At 48.9% G+C, this 12,102-nt stretch overlaps 10 non-coding genes and 1 pseudogene across 10 annotated transcripts; 2 read left to right on the forward strand and 9 right to left on the reverse strand.

Moving 5' to 3' along the window:
- Window positions 1-3,839: 3,839 nt before the first annotated feature.
- Window positions 3,840-4,003, reverse strand: LOC135017895 (U1 spliceosomal RNA). The gene has a single exon (XR_010215674.1). It is a non-coding gene; the product is annotated as a U1 spliceosomal RNA (small nuclear RNA).
- A 671-nt stretch (window positions 4,004-4,674) lies between these two features.
- On the reverse strand, window positions 4,675-4,837 carry LOC135017976 (U1 spliceosomal RNA). Its single transcript, XR_010215741.1, has one exon. It is a non-coding gene; the product is annotated as a U1 spliceosomal RNA (small nuclear RNA).
- A 152-nt stretch (window positions 4,838-4,989) lies between these two features.
- On the reverse strand, window positions 4,990-5,153 carry LOC135017753 (U1 spliceosomal RNA). The gene has a single exon (XR_010215543.1). It is a non-coding gene; the product is annotated as a U1 spliceosomal RNA (small nuclear RNA).
- A 668-nt stretch (window positions 5,154-5,821) lies between these two features.
- On the reverse strand, window positions 5,822-5,985 carry LOC135017915 (U1 spliceosomal RNA). The gene has a single exon (XR_010215693.1). It is a non-coding gene; the product is annotated as a U1 spliceosomal RNA (small nuclear RNA).
- Window positions 5,986-6,137: 152 nt separating this feature from the next.
- On the reverse strand, window positions 6,138-6,301 carry LOC135017675 (U1 spliceosomal RNA). Its single transcript, XR_010215469.1, has one exon. It is a non-coding gene; the product is annotated as a U1 spliceosomal RNA (small nuclear RNA).
- A 670-nt stretch (window positions 6,302-6,971) lies between these two features.
- LOC135017935 (U1 spliceosomal RNA) lies at window positions 6,972-7,134 on the reverse strand. Its single transcript, XR_010215709.1, has one exon. It is a non-coding gene; the product is annotated as a U1 spliceosomal RNA (small nuclear RNA).
- Window positions 7,135-7,286: 152 nt separating this feature from the next.
- LOC135017748 (U1 spliceosomal RNA) lies at window positions 7,287-7,451 on the reverse strand. Its single transcript, XR_010215538.1, has one exon. It is a non-coding gene; the product is annotated as a U1 spliceosomal RNA (small nuclear RNA).
- Window positions 7,452-8,153: 702 nt separating this feature from the next.
- LOC135017959 (U1 spliceosomal RNA) lies at window positions 8,154-8,288 on the reverse strand (annotated as a pseudogene).
- A 152-nt stretch (window positions 8,289-8,440) lies between these two features.
- On the reverse strand, window positions 8,441-8,604 carry LOC135017695 (U1 spliceosomal RNA). Its single transcript, XR_010215489.1, has one exon. It is a non-coding gene; the product is annotated as a U1 spliceosomal RNA (small nuclear RNA).
- Window positions 8,605-10,965: 2,361 nt separating this feature from the next.
- LOC135017994 (U1 spliceosomal RNA) lies at window positions 10,966-11,121 on the forward strand. Its single transcript, XR_010215753.1, has one exon. It is a non-coding gene; the product is annotated as a U1 spliceosomal RNA (small nuclear RNA).
- Window positions 11,122-11,795: 674 nt separating this feature from the next.
- LOC135017802 (U1 spliceosomal RNA) lies at window positions 11,796-11,959 on the forward strand. Its single transcript, XR_010215591.1, has one exon. It is a non-coding gene; the product is annotated as a U1 spliceosomal RNA (small nuclear RNA).
- Window positions 11,960-12,102: the final 143 nt, after the last annotated feature.

The raw sequence follows: 12,102 nt of genomic DNA on the forward strand, positions 1-12,102 counted from the left end.
TTAGTAAACACTTTTGCTAAGTTTTACAAGTTTGATACCTTGGCTGATGATAACCTCAAGTTGGGTCATTCGGTGCTGCAGAGTCGTACGCACTCTCCCACCCGTTCAAGAGCTTTGGTATAACCCCATGGTTCTTAATGTGACCCCAGCATCCTCTAGGTCGTATGAGAAAATAGGATTTTAATACCTACCGGTAAATCCTTTTCTCTTAGTCCGTAGAGGATGCTGGGTACCCGTCCCAGTCCATACTGTGTCTGCAGTTATTACTTGTGGTTATACACATGTTATGTTATGGTTCTGGTCAGCTTTTTGCTGCAATTGTTCATGCCGTTGGCTTGTGTTCTGTTGAATGCCACGTTCTGCGGCATGCTTAAGGTGTGAGCTGGTAAGATGCTCACCTTAGTTTAACAATAAATCCTTTCCTCGAAATGTCCGTCTCCCTGGGCACAGTTCCTATAACTGGAGTCTGGAGGAGGGGCATAGAGGGAGGAGCCAGTTCACACCCTTTGAAAGTCTTAAAGTGCCCATGTCTCTTGCGGATCCCGTCTATACCCCATGGTTCTTAATGTGACCCCAGCATCCTCTACGGACTAAGAGAAAAGGATGCCCTTGCGCACTATCCTGACTTCTCCTCCCGTCTGCTTACTTTGTGCCTTCCAACGCACAATGCGAACTACAGGTGGTGCTGCAGGGCCCACACCCTTTTACTTGCCTTACAGAACAGCTCTGGAGCTGTTACAGTGCCCAGCTGCTGCAAGAAATCAGCTTGAATGCTTCAGGGGATGGGGCATGGCCAACATGAGCCCCACACCAAAGGAGGGTGGGGGTGTTTAATGCGAACTAGGGGTCATCCAAGCACCGCAAAAGGCCGCCATGCCCTGCATGCCCCTTTTCTCTTTTCATATGCAGATGAGGGTTCCAGCCAACTTTGGCCCACATCTTGGATGACATCACCGTATGCAAATCCGTCTTCTGCAGACCTTCCCCCAGGAATGCTTGTACTAGTTGTTGCATATGGTTTGATATTTGATGGTGCTTCAATATTAGGCAGCCTTCCACCCTCCCATGTTCATCTGAACAGATGTGGTCTCCCTGCAGTTGTTGTCCCCAGACGAGAGTTCCCTTGTGCGTCCTCAGTTGAATCTCCTTAACTTGACGGGGGAGGGGCTGCCCGAGCAGCCACCCTCCCCAGCCCTATCCCAACTCATACTTATTTTGCATATGAGATCTCTTGATCATGAAGATTGTTCTCACAGGGTGAGGTTCATCCATTATATTTTAAAATAGGAAGGTACAAATTACATATTTGAATTGCATCTATGTGCTGGATTCAAATGTCCCCCCCCCCCCCTTCCTTTCTCAATTGTGCCCGTCAGCAGCTATTCTAAGGTTGCTGCCAATGGGTGTGACACATTAATTTCTTCTGTGGGGTACACTGGACTCCACAAGGATTCACATTGGGGTGTAGAGTAGGATCTTGATCTGAGGCACCAACCGGCTCAAAGCTTTTGACTGTTCCCAAGATGCTCAGCGCATCCTCCTCTATAACCCCGCTTCCATGAACAGGGAGCTCAGTTTGTAGTTGGTGCCTTCAGTAGCAGGCCACTTAACAGGGGCCTGCCTCAGGCAGCCTATTCTTAGCTATTAATTTTGACAAGAAAAGAAGAACTTGTTTTATGAGAATCTACAAGGGCTGCAGCAGGCTAGGTCTAATAGACATCTTTACTGCAGCTTCATCACTCCCAGCGGCGCTGTATACTCCCGTGCCCTGGTTGCTGGGTCACTGCAGCGGAGGCTCCAGTTTCTTCCTAAGGTCAGTCACACACACACCGCCCTTCCGGATCACGAGGCCGCTGATGAAGGGGAGCGTGGCCGTAGGGGGTGGACCGTGTGCGCACTGGCGTGGACACTGATTACTGGGCAGCCGCTCCACTAGCCACCAGGTACAGTTAAGGAGCACAGGTCTGGGAGTTTTACTCCTATATTAACCCAATTTTGTACTGCCCGCAGCGCATTGTGATAGGTAATAGGGCCTGATTCAGGTTGGAATGCAATCACAATAAGCGATCCAACTGCAAAAATTGCTAACAGCATACGCATGTGCCTGCATTTTCTGCGGCACCCCGCAGAGAATGCGATCGCCTCTGCCTGTCAATCGGGGCGGGGGGGGGGAGAGGGGGGTCAGCAACACTCCATTTCCAAGTCAGGGATGGAGCGGTGCGGGGGCAAGGCTTCAAAATGGGGTCTGCAACGGAGGAGACACAGGGGGCGTGGTCACAGCGGCTGTATGACATCACATTCAGCCGCTGTGATCACAAAAATGGTGGCGGCTTCCTGCGCGCACATACAGTCTGCACCAGCAGGAGGCTACACCATTTTTTATGATCACGCTGAACTGCAGTGCGACTGCAATTACAGCATGGTCAAGAATGGAGGCGTCATGCTGGGTGGCCATGCCCTGTCACTGTGCAGGAGCCAGCACCGCACACACACTAGTCCCCGGGTGCAGCCCCCAACCCCCGGGACACCCGGAGCAACAAAATGTAGATTCAGGCCACCAGGCCACGCCCCTACCTATGAAACCATGCCTCCTTTTTACCATTGCGCTGCTTATCTGCGCGCACTGCATTACAATCTCCTTCGCCACCTGTCTGGGTGTCACCAGTGATAGTGACACCTCTGCCATGCTTGTAGCAGCTGGTCCTAAGATCTACGCCTCAAGCCCTGAGTGTTTGCCCTTATGACTTGTTGATCATCATAGCGAAGCAGATGCTTACAGAAAACTGCAGGGGCTTAGATTGAAAATAAAAAAATTGATGGGTATAAGGTAGAGAGGAGCGGGTTCGGTTCTCCGAGAACCGAATTCCCGACGAACTCCACGTGGTTTACACTGGTCCGAGGCAGGCTCGGTTGTTCCCGCCTGACTCGGAAAACCTGAACAAGGGAAAATGTCATCATCCCGCTGTCGGATTCTCTCGAGATTCGGATTCCATATAAAGAGCTGCGCGTTGCCGCCATTTTTACTCGTGCATTGAAGAGAGAGCGGAGAGGACGTGGCTATGTTCTCTCAGTGGAAATCTCAATATCAGTGCTCAGTATCAGTGGTTACTTATTGCTGCTCAGTAATACTAGTAGTGTGTCTCTCCTGCTCAGTGTCAGTTCTCAGTAGTATCCTCATCAGTGCTCAGTATCACTGCTCATTGTCTTGTGCTGCATTGTGGTGCTCAGCATACTACAGTACATTACTAATAGTCCAGTGCTGCATCTTGCTGCTCAGTGTCAGTTCTAGTATCCTCATCAGTGCTCACTATCACTGCTCATTACATTGTGGTGTTCTGTATACTACAGTAACATAGTAATATAGTAACATATAGTAACATAGTTTTTGAGGTTGAATAGAGGCAAATTGCCCATCGTGTTCAACCTGTTTTAAGTTGTGATGATTCTACATACTTGCTGAATAATGTTTTATGACTAGTTAGCTACTATAACTCATGTTACCCCCGGATTAACCATGTTGATATTTTAAGTATTATAACATTGGATAGCTTTTTCATTCAGAAATGTATCCATTCCTTTTTTAAATCCAATTACAGAGTCCGCCATTACCACCTTCCCTGGCAGGGAATTCCACATCCTGATTGCCCTAACAGTGAACATCATAGTATCTCACCTGGCAGGTAAGTAGGAGTTGGGCTAGAGCTGTGGAGGATTGCTGCTCGGGCACCCCCTGTCAAGTGAAGGAGATCCAACTGAGGCAGCACAAGGGAACTCTCGAAAGAAGAACAAGGCTAGAGGAAGATCTGAGACAAAGAAATCTGACTTTTACCAGAGCTGACCAGAGGAAAGCACAAACGCAGTCCCCCACTACCACAAATAATGCAGTCGAGTTTCCCACATTTGGGGAAATCACAGGGGTCAGCATACCCAGAGTGCAATGAATGAACCTCACCCTGGGAGAACAATCTTCATGACCATGGTATCTCCTATGCAAAATAAGTATGATTTGGGATAGGGCTGGGGAGGGCCGCTGCTCAGGCACATCTCTGTCAAGTAAAGGAGATTCAACTGAGGCAACACAAGGGAACTCTCATCTGGGGACAACAACTGCAGGGAGAACACATATTTTCAGATGAACATGGGAGGGCAGAAGGCTGCCTAACACTGAAGCACCCCCAAACAACAAACCAAATGCAACTACTAGTGCAAGCATTCCTGGGGGAAGGCCTGCAGCAGATGGATTTGCATATGGTGATGTCATCCAAGCAGTGGGTCAAAGTTGGCTTCAACCCTCGTCTGCATATGAAAATAAAAAAGGGGTGTGCAGGGCATGGCGGCCTTTTGCGGCGCTTGGATGACCCCTAGTTTGCATTAAACACCTCCACCTTCCTTCGGTGTGGGGCTCATGTTGGCTATGCCCCAGCCCCTGAAGCATTCAAGCTGATTTCTTGCAGCAGCTGGGCACTGTAACAGCTCCAGAGCTGCTCTGTAAAGCAAGTAAAAGGGTGTGGGCCCTGCAGCACTACCTGTAGTTTGCATTGTGCGTTGGAAGGCACAAAGTAAGCAGACGGGAGAAGTCAGGATAGTGCACAAGGGCATAGAAGGGAGCGGCTCAAGAAAAGAGAAGTGGAAACAGACAGCAAACTAGGCTGGAGAGAGACCTGAGACAAAGAGATCTGAATTATACGAGAGCCGACCAGAGGAAACACAAATTATGTAATCAAGTGTCCCACATTTGGGGAAATCGTAGGAGCAGCACACCCAGAGTGCATTGGGTGAGCCTTGCCCTGGGAGAAGCACCTTCCTGATCATAGTATCTCACCTGGCAGGTAAGTAGGAGTTGGGCTAGAGCTGGGGAGGGTCGCTGTTCGGGCACCCCCCTGTCAAGTGAAGGAGATCCAACTGAGGCAGCACAAGGAAACTCTCGAAAAAAGAACAAGGCTAGAGGAAGATCTGAGACAAAGAAATCTGACTTTTACCAGAGCTGACCAGAGGAAAGCACAAACACAGTCCCCCACTACCACAAATAATGCAGTCGAGTTTCCCACATTTGGGGAAATGACAGGGGTCAGCATACCCAGAATGCAATGAATGAACCTCACCCTGGGAGAACAATCTTCATGACAATGGTATCTCCTATGCAAAATAAGTATGATTTGGGATAGGGCTGGGGAGGGCCGCTGCTCAGGCACATCTCTGTCAAGTAAAGGAGATTCAACTGAGGCAGCACAAGGGAACTCTCATCTGGGGACAACAACTGCAGGGAGAACACATATTTTCAGATGAACATGGGAGAGCAGAAGGCTGCCTAATACTGAAGCACCCCCAAACAACAAACCAAATGCAACAACTAGTACAAGCATTCCTGGGAAAAGGTCTGCAGAAGACGGATTTGCATACGGTGATGTCATCCAAGCAGTGGGCCAAAGTTGGCTGGAACCCTCATCTGCATATGAAAAGAGAAAAGGGGTATGCAGGGCATGGCGGCCTTTTGCGGCGCTTGGATGACCCTTAGTTCGCATTAAACACCTCCACCCTCCGTCGGTGTGGGGCTCATGTTGGCTATGCCCCAGCCCCTGAAGCATTCAAGCTGATTTCTTGCAGCAGCTGGGCACTGTAACAGCTCCAGAGCTGCTCTGTAAGGCAAGTAAAAGGGTGTTGGCCCTGCAGCACTACCTGTAGTTTGCATTGTGCGTTGGAAGGCACAAAGTAAGCAGACAGGAGAAGTCAGGAGAGTGCACAAGGGCAAGGGCAGGGGCTCAAGAAAAGAGAAGTGGAAACAGACAGCAAACTAGGCTGGAGAGAGACCTGAGACAAAGAGATCTGAATTATACGAGTAGCCGACCAGAGGAAACACAAATTATGTAGTCAAGTGTCCCACATTTGGGGAAATCGTAGGAGCAGCACACCCAGAGTGCAATGGGTGAGCCTTGCCCTGGGAGAAGCACCTTCCTGATCATAGTATCTCACCTGGCAGGTAAGTAGGAGTTGGGCTAGAGCTGGGGAGGGTCGCTGCTCGGGCACCCCCCTGTCAAGTGAAGGAAATCCAACTGAGGCAGCACAAGGAAACTCTCAAAAAAAGAACAAGGCTAGAGGAAGATCTGAGACAAAGAAATCTGACTTTTACCAGAGCTGACCAGAGGAAAGCACAAACACAGTCCCCCACTACCACAAATAATGCAGTCGAGTTTCCCACATTTGGGGAAATCACAGGGGTCAGCATACCCAGAATGCAATGAATGAACCTCACCCTGGAAGAACAATCTTCATGACCATGGTATCTCCTATGCAAAATAAGTATGATTTGGGATAGGGCTGGGGAGGGCCGCTGCTCAGGCACATCTCTGTCAAGTAAAGGAGATTCAACTGAGGCAGCACAAGAGAACTCTCATCTGGGGACAACAACTGCAGGGAGAACACATATTTTCAGATGAACATGGGAGAGCAGAAGGCTGCCTAATACTGAAGCACCCCAAACAACAAACCAAATGCAACAACTAGTACAAGCATTCCTGGGGGAAGGTCTGCAGAAGACGTATTTGCATACGGTGATGTCATCCAAGCAGTGGGCCAAAGTTGGCTGGAACCCTCATCTGCATATGAAAAGAGAAAAGGGGTATGCAGGGCATGGCGGCCTTTTGCGGCGCTTGGATGACCCTTAGTTCGCATTAAACACCTCCACCCTCCGTCGGTGTGGGGCTCATGTTGGCTATGCCCCAGCCCCTGAAGCATTCAAGCTGATTTCTTGCAGCAGCTGGGCACTGTAACAGCTCCAGAGCTGCTCTGAAAGGCAAGTAAAAGGGTGTGGGCCCTGCAGCACTACCTGTAGTTTGCATTGTGCGTTGGAAGGCACAAAGTAAGCAGACAGGAGAAGTCAGGAGAGTGCACAAGGGCATAGAAGGCAGCGGCTCAAGAAAAGAGAAGTGGAAACAGACAGCAAACTAGGCTGGAGAGAGACCTGAGACAAAGAGATCTGAATTATACGAGAGCCGACCAGGGGAAACACAAATTATGCAGTCAAGTTTCCCACATTTGGGGAAATCGCAGGAGCAGCACACCCAGAGTGCAATGGGTGAGCCTTGCCCTGGGAGAAGCACCTTCATGATCATAGTATCTCACCTGGCAGTTATGTAGGAGTTGGGCTAGAGCTGGGGAGGGTCGCTGCTCGGGTACCCCCCTGTCAAGTGAAGGAGATCAAACTGAGGCAGCACAATGGAACTCTCGAAAGAAGAACAAGGCTAGAGGAAGATCTGAGACAAAGAAATCTGACTTTTACCAGAGCTGACCAGAGGAAAGCACAAACACAGTCCCCCACTACCACAAATAATGCAGTTGAGTTTCCCACATTTGGGGAAATCACAGGGGTCAGCATACCCAGAATGCAATTAAATGAACCTCACCCTGGGAGAACAATCTTTATGACCATGGTATCTCCTATGCAAAATAAGTATGATTTGGGATAGGGCTGGGGAGGGCCGCTGCTCAGGCACATCTCTGTCAAGTAAAGGAGATTCAACTGAGGCAGCACAAGGGAACTCTCATCTGGGGACAACAACTGCCGGGAGAACACATATTTTCAGATGAACATGGGAGGGCAGAAGGCTGCCTAATACTGAAGCACCCCCAAACAACAAACCAAATGCAACAACTAGTACAAGCATTCCTGGGGGAAGGTCTGCAGAAGACGGATTTGCATACAGTGATGTCATCCAAGCAGTGGGCCAAAGTTGGCTGGAACCCTCATCTGCATATGAAAAGAGAAAAGGGGTATGCAGGGCATGGCGGCCTTTTGCGGCGCTTGGATGACCCTTAGTTCGCATTAAACACCCCCACCCTACTTCGGTGTGGGGCTCATGTTGGCCATGCCCCAGCCCCTGAAGCATTCAAGCTGATTTCTTGCAGCAGCTTGGCACTGTAACAGCTCCAGAGCTGCTCTGTAAGGCAAGTAAAAGGGTGTGGGCCCTGCAGCACTACCTGTAGTTTGCATTGTGCATCGGAAGGCACAAAGTAAGCAGACAGGAGGAGAAGTCAGGATAGTGCACAAGGGTATAGAAGGGAGGGGCTCAAGAAAAAAGAAGTGGAAACAGACAGCAAACTAGGCTGGAGAGAGACCTGAGACAAAGAGATCTGAATTATATGAGAGCCGACTAGGGGAAACACAAATTATGCAATCAAGTTTCCCATATTTGGGGAAATCGCAGGGGCAGCACACCCAGAGTGCAATGGGTGAGCCTTGCCCTGGGAGAAGCAACTTCATGATCATAGTATCTCACCTGGCAGGTAAGTAGGAGTTGGGCTAGAGCTGGGGAGGGTCGCTGCTCGGGCACCCCCCTGTCAAGTGAAGGAGATCCAACTGAGGCAGCACAAGGGAACTCTTGAAAGAAGAACAAGGCTAGAGGAAGATCTGAGACAAAGAAATCTGACTTTTACCAGAGCTGACCAGAGGAAAGCACAAACACAGTCCCCCACTACCACAAATAATGCATTTGAGTTTCCCACATTTGGGGAAATCACAGAGGTCAGCATACCCAGAACGCAATGAATGAACCTAACCCTGGGAGAACAATCTTCATGACCATGGTATCTCCTATGCAAAATAAGTATGATTTGGGATAGGGCTGGGGAGGGCCGCTGCTCAGGCACATCTCTGTCAAGTAAAGGAGATTCAACTGAGGCAGCACAAGGGAACTCTCATCTGGGGACAACAACTGCAGGGAGAACACATATTTTCAGATGAACATGGGAGGGCAGAAGGCTGCCTAATACTGAAGCACCCCCAAACAACAAACCAAATGCAACAACTAGTGCAAGCATTCCTGGGGGAAGGCCTGCCGCAGATGGATTTGCATATGGTGATGTCATCCAAGCAGTGGGTCAAAGTTGGCTTCAACCCTCGTCTGCATATGAAAAGAGAAAAGGGGCATGCAGGGCATGGCGGCCTTTTGCGGCGCTTGGCTGACCCCTAGTTTGCATTAAACACCTCCACACTCCGACGGTGTGGGGCTCATGTTGGCTATGCCCCAGCCCCTGAAGCATTCAAGCTGATTTCTTGCTGCAGCTGGGCACTGTAACAGCTCCAGAGCTGCTCTGTAAGGCAAGTAAAAGGGTGTGGGCCCTGCAGCACTACCTGTAGTTTGCATTGTGCGTTGGAAGGCACAAAGTAAGCAGACAGGAGAAGTCTGGAGAGTGCACAAGGGCATAGAAGGCAGCGGCTCAAGAAAAGAGAAGTGGAAACAGACAGCAAACTAGGCTGGAGAGAGACCTGAGACAAAGAGATCTGAATTATACGAGAGCCGACCAGGGGAAACACAAATTATGCAGTCAAGTTTCCCACAGGAGTATATAGGATACGACCCAGTGGTACCTGACGACATAGATACTAACAGCTATTTAATAACATTACGCTAGAAAGTGATTATTAGCAACATATAAATCTATATAAACAACCCCGCCAGGGTTGTGCCTTCAAAAATAATCACACACGGACACGCTTTTTAAACCTTTTTTTCACATCTCTTTATTCTTCTTATGCACATGTATGTTAGTTCTGTGATTTTAACCTTTATGTTTCACTGCAGTTTGGGATAATAATATTAATATTTATCCAATTTTAATACATACTTAATAAAGGTTATATTTTATGATTCATTCATTCTGTCCAGTGCGTCAACAGTGCAGATTTCTTCTTGTTTTTTCTCCCAAATTCTATAACAATGACAGTAAATGTTGTTTCTTTTCAAACAGAACTTTCTTGACCATGCTTCTTGCTTGAAAGATCTGGGAGCACATGGAAAACAGTACAAACCATGCAGTATCACAAGAGCCTTTATTTGATATTTCATGAAGATAGAGCAGAATTGAGGACACGTCAACTATTTCTGCCGAAGGTGGTTCATCTTTCCACATGGTGCCTTTGGCCACTGACACCTTCGTTGAGTCAAAGTCTCTGGCTGTGGTCAGAACTTTGAAAATTTATGTCACCAGAACGGTTCAGATTAGGAAAACAGAGGCTCTGTTTGTCCTGTATGCTCCCAACAGGATTGGGTGTCCTGCTTCCATGTAGACAATTATGCGCTGGATCTGTGGTAAGATTCAGCATGCTCATTCCACGGCAGGATTGCCGTTACTGAATTAGGTGAAGACCCATTCTACTAGAAAGGTGGGTTCATCCTGGGCAGCTGGTCGGGGAGTCTCGGCATTGCAACTTTGCCGAGCAGCTATTTAGTAAACACTTTTGCTAAGTTTTACAAGTTTTAGAGTAAAGGAGATTCAACTGAGGCAGCACAAGGGAACTCTCATCTGGGGACAACAACTGCAGTGAGAACACATATTTTCAGATGAACATGGGAGGGCAGAAGGCTGCCTAATACTGAAGCACCCCCAAACAACAAACCAAATGCAACAACTAGTACAAGCATTCCTGGGGGAAGGTCTGCAGAAGACGGATATGCATATAGTGATGTCATCCAAGCAGTGGGCCAAAGTTGGCTGGAACCCTCATCTGCATATGAAAAGAGAAAAGGGGTATGCAGGGCATGGCGGCCTTTTGCGGCGCTTGGATGACCCTTAGTTCGCATTAAACACCCCCACCCTCCTTCGGTGTGGGGCTCATGTTGGCCATGCCCCAGCCCCTGAAGCATTCAAGCTGATTTCTTGCAGCAGCTTGGCACTGTAACAGCTCCAGAGCTGCTCTGTAAGGCAAGTAAAAGGGTGTGGGCCCTGCAGCACTACCTGTAGTTTGCATTGTGCATTGGAAGGCACAAAGTAAGCAGACAGGAGGAGAATTCAGGATAGTCCACAAGGGTATAGAAGGGAGGGGCTCAAGAAAAAAGAAGTGGAAACAGACAGCAAACTAGGCTGGAGAGAGACCTGAGACAAAGAGATCTGAATTATATGAGAGCCGACCAGGGGAAACACAAATTATGCAGTCAAGTTTCCCACATTTGGGGAAATCGCAGGGGCAGCACACCCAGGTGAGATACTATAATCAGGAAGGTGCTTCTCCCAGGGCAAGGCTCACCCATTGCACACTGGGTGTGCTGCTCCTACGATTTCCCCAAATGTGGGACACTTGACTGCATAATTTGTGTTTCCTCTGGTCGGCTCTCGTATAATTCAGATCTCTTTGTCTCAGGTCTCTCTCCAGCCTAGTTTGCTCTCTGTTTCCACTTCTTTTTTCTTGAGCCCCTCCCTTCTATACCCTTGTGGACTATCCTGACTTCTCCTCCCGTCTGCTTACTTTGTGCCTTCCAATGCACAATGCAAACTACAGGTAGTGCTGCAGGGCCCACACCCTTTTACTTGCCTTACAGAGCAGCTCTGGAGCTGTTACAGTGCCCAGCTGCTGCAATAAATCAGCTTGAATGCTTCATGGGATGGGGCATGGCCAACATGAGCCCCACACCAAAGGAGGGTGGGGGTGTTTAATGCGATCTAGGGGTCATCCAAGCACCGCAAAAGGCCGCCATGCCCTGCACGCCCCTTTTCTCTTTTCATATGCAGATGAGGGTTGAAGCCAACTTTGACCCACTGCTTGGATAACATCACCATATGCAAATCCATCTGCTGCAGGCCTTCCCCCAGGAATGCTTGCACTAGTTGTTGCATTTGGTTTGTTGTTTGGGGGTGCTTCAGTATTAGGCAGCCTTCTGCCCTCCCATGTTCATCTGAAAATATGTGTTCTCCCTGCAGTTGTTGTCCCCATATGAGAGTTCCCTTGTGCTGCCTCAGTTGAATCTCCTTTACTTGACAGAGATGTGCCTGAGCAGCGGCCCTCCCCAGCCCTATCCCAAATCATACTTATTTTGCATAGGAGACACCATGGTCATGAAAATTGTTCACCCAGGGTGAGGTTCATTCATTGCATTCTGGGTATGCTGACCCCTGTGATTTACCCAAATGTGGGAAACTCGCCTGCATTATTTGTGGTAGTTGGGGACTGTGTTTGTGTTTTCCGCTGGTCAGCTCTGGTAAAAGTCAGATTTCTTTGTCTCAGATCTTCCTCTAGCCTTGTTCTTCTTTCGAGAGTTCCATTGTGCTGCCTCAGTTGGATCTCCTTCACTTGACAGGGGGGTGCCCGAGCAGCGACCCTCCCCAGCTCTA

The sequence above is a fragment of the Pseudophryne corroboree genome, unplaced genomic scaffold (assembly GCF_028390025.1).
Source record: "Pseudophryne corroboree isolate aPseCor3 unplaced genomic scaffold, aPseCor3.hap2 scaffold_320, whole genome shotgun sequence".
NCBI classification, from domain to species: Eukaryota; Metazoa; Chordata; class Amphibia; order Anura; family Myobatrachidae; genus Pseudophryne; species Pseudophryne corroboree.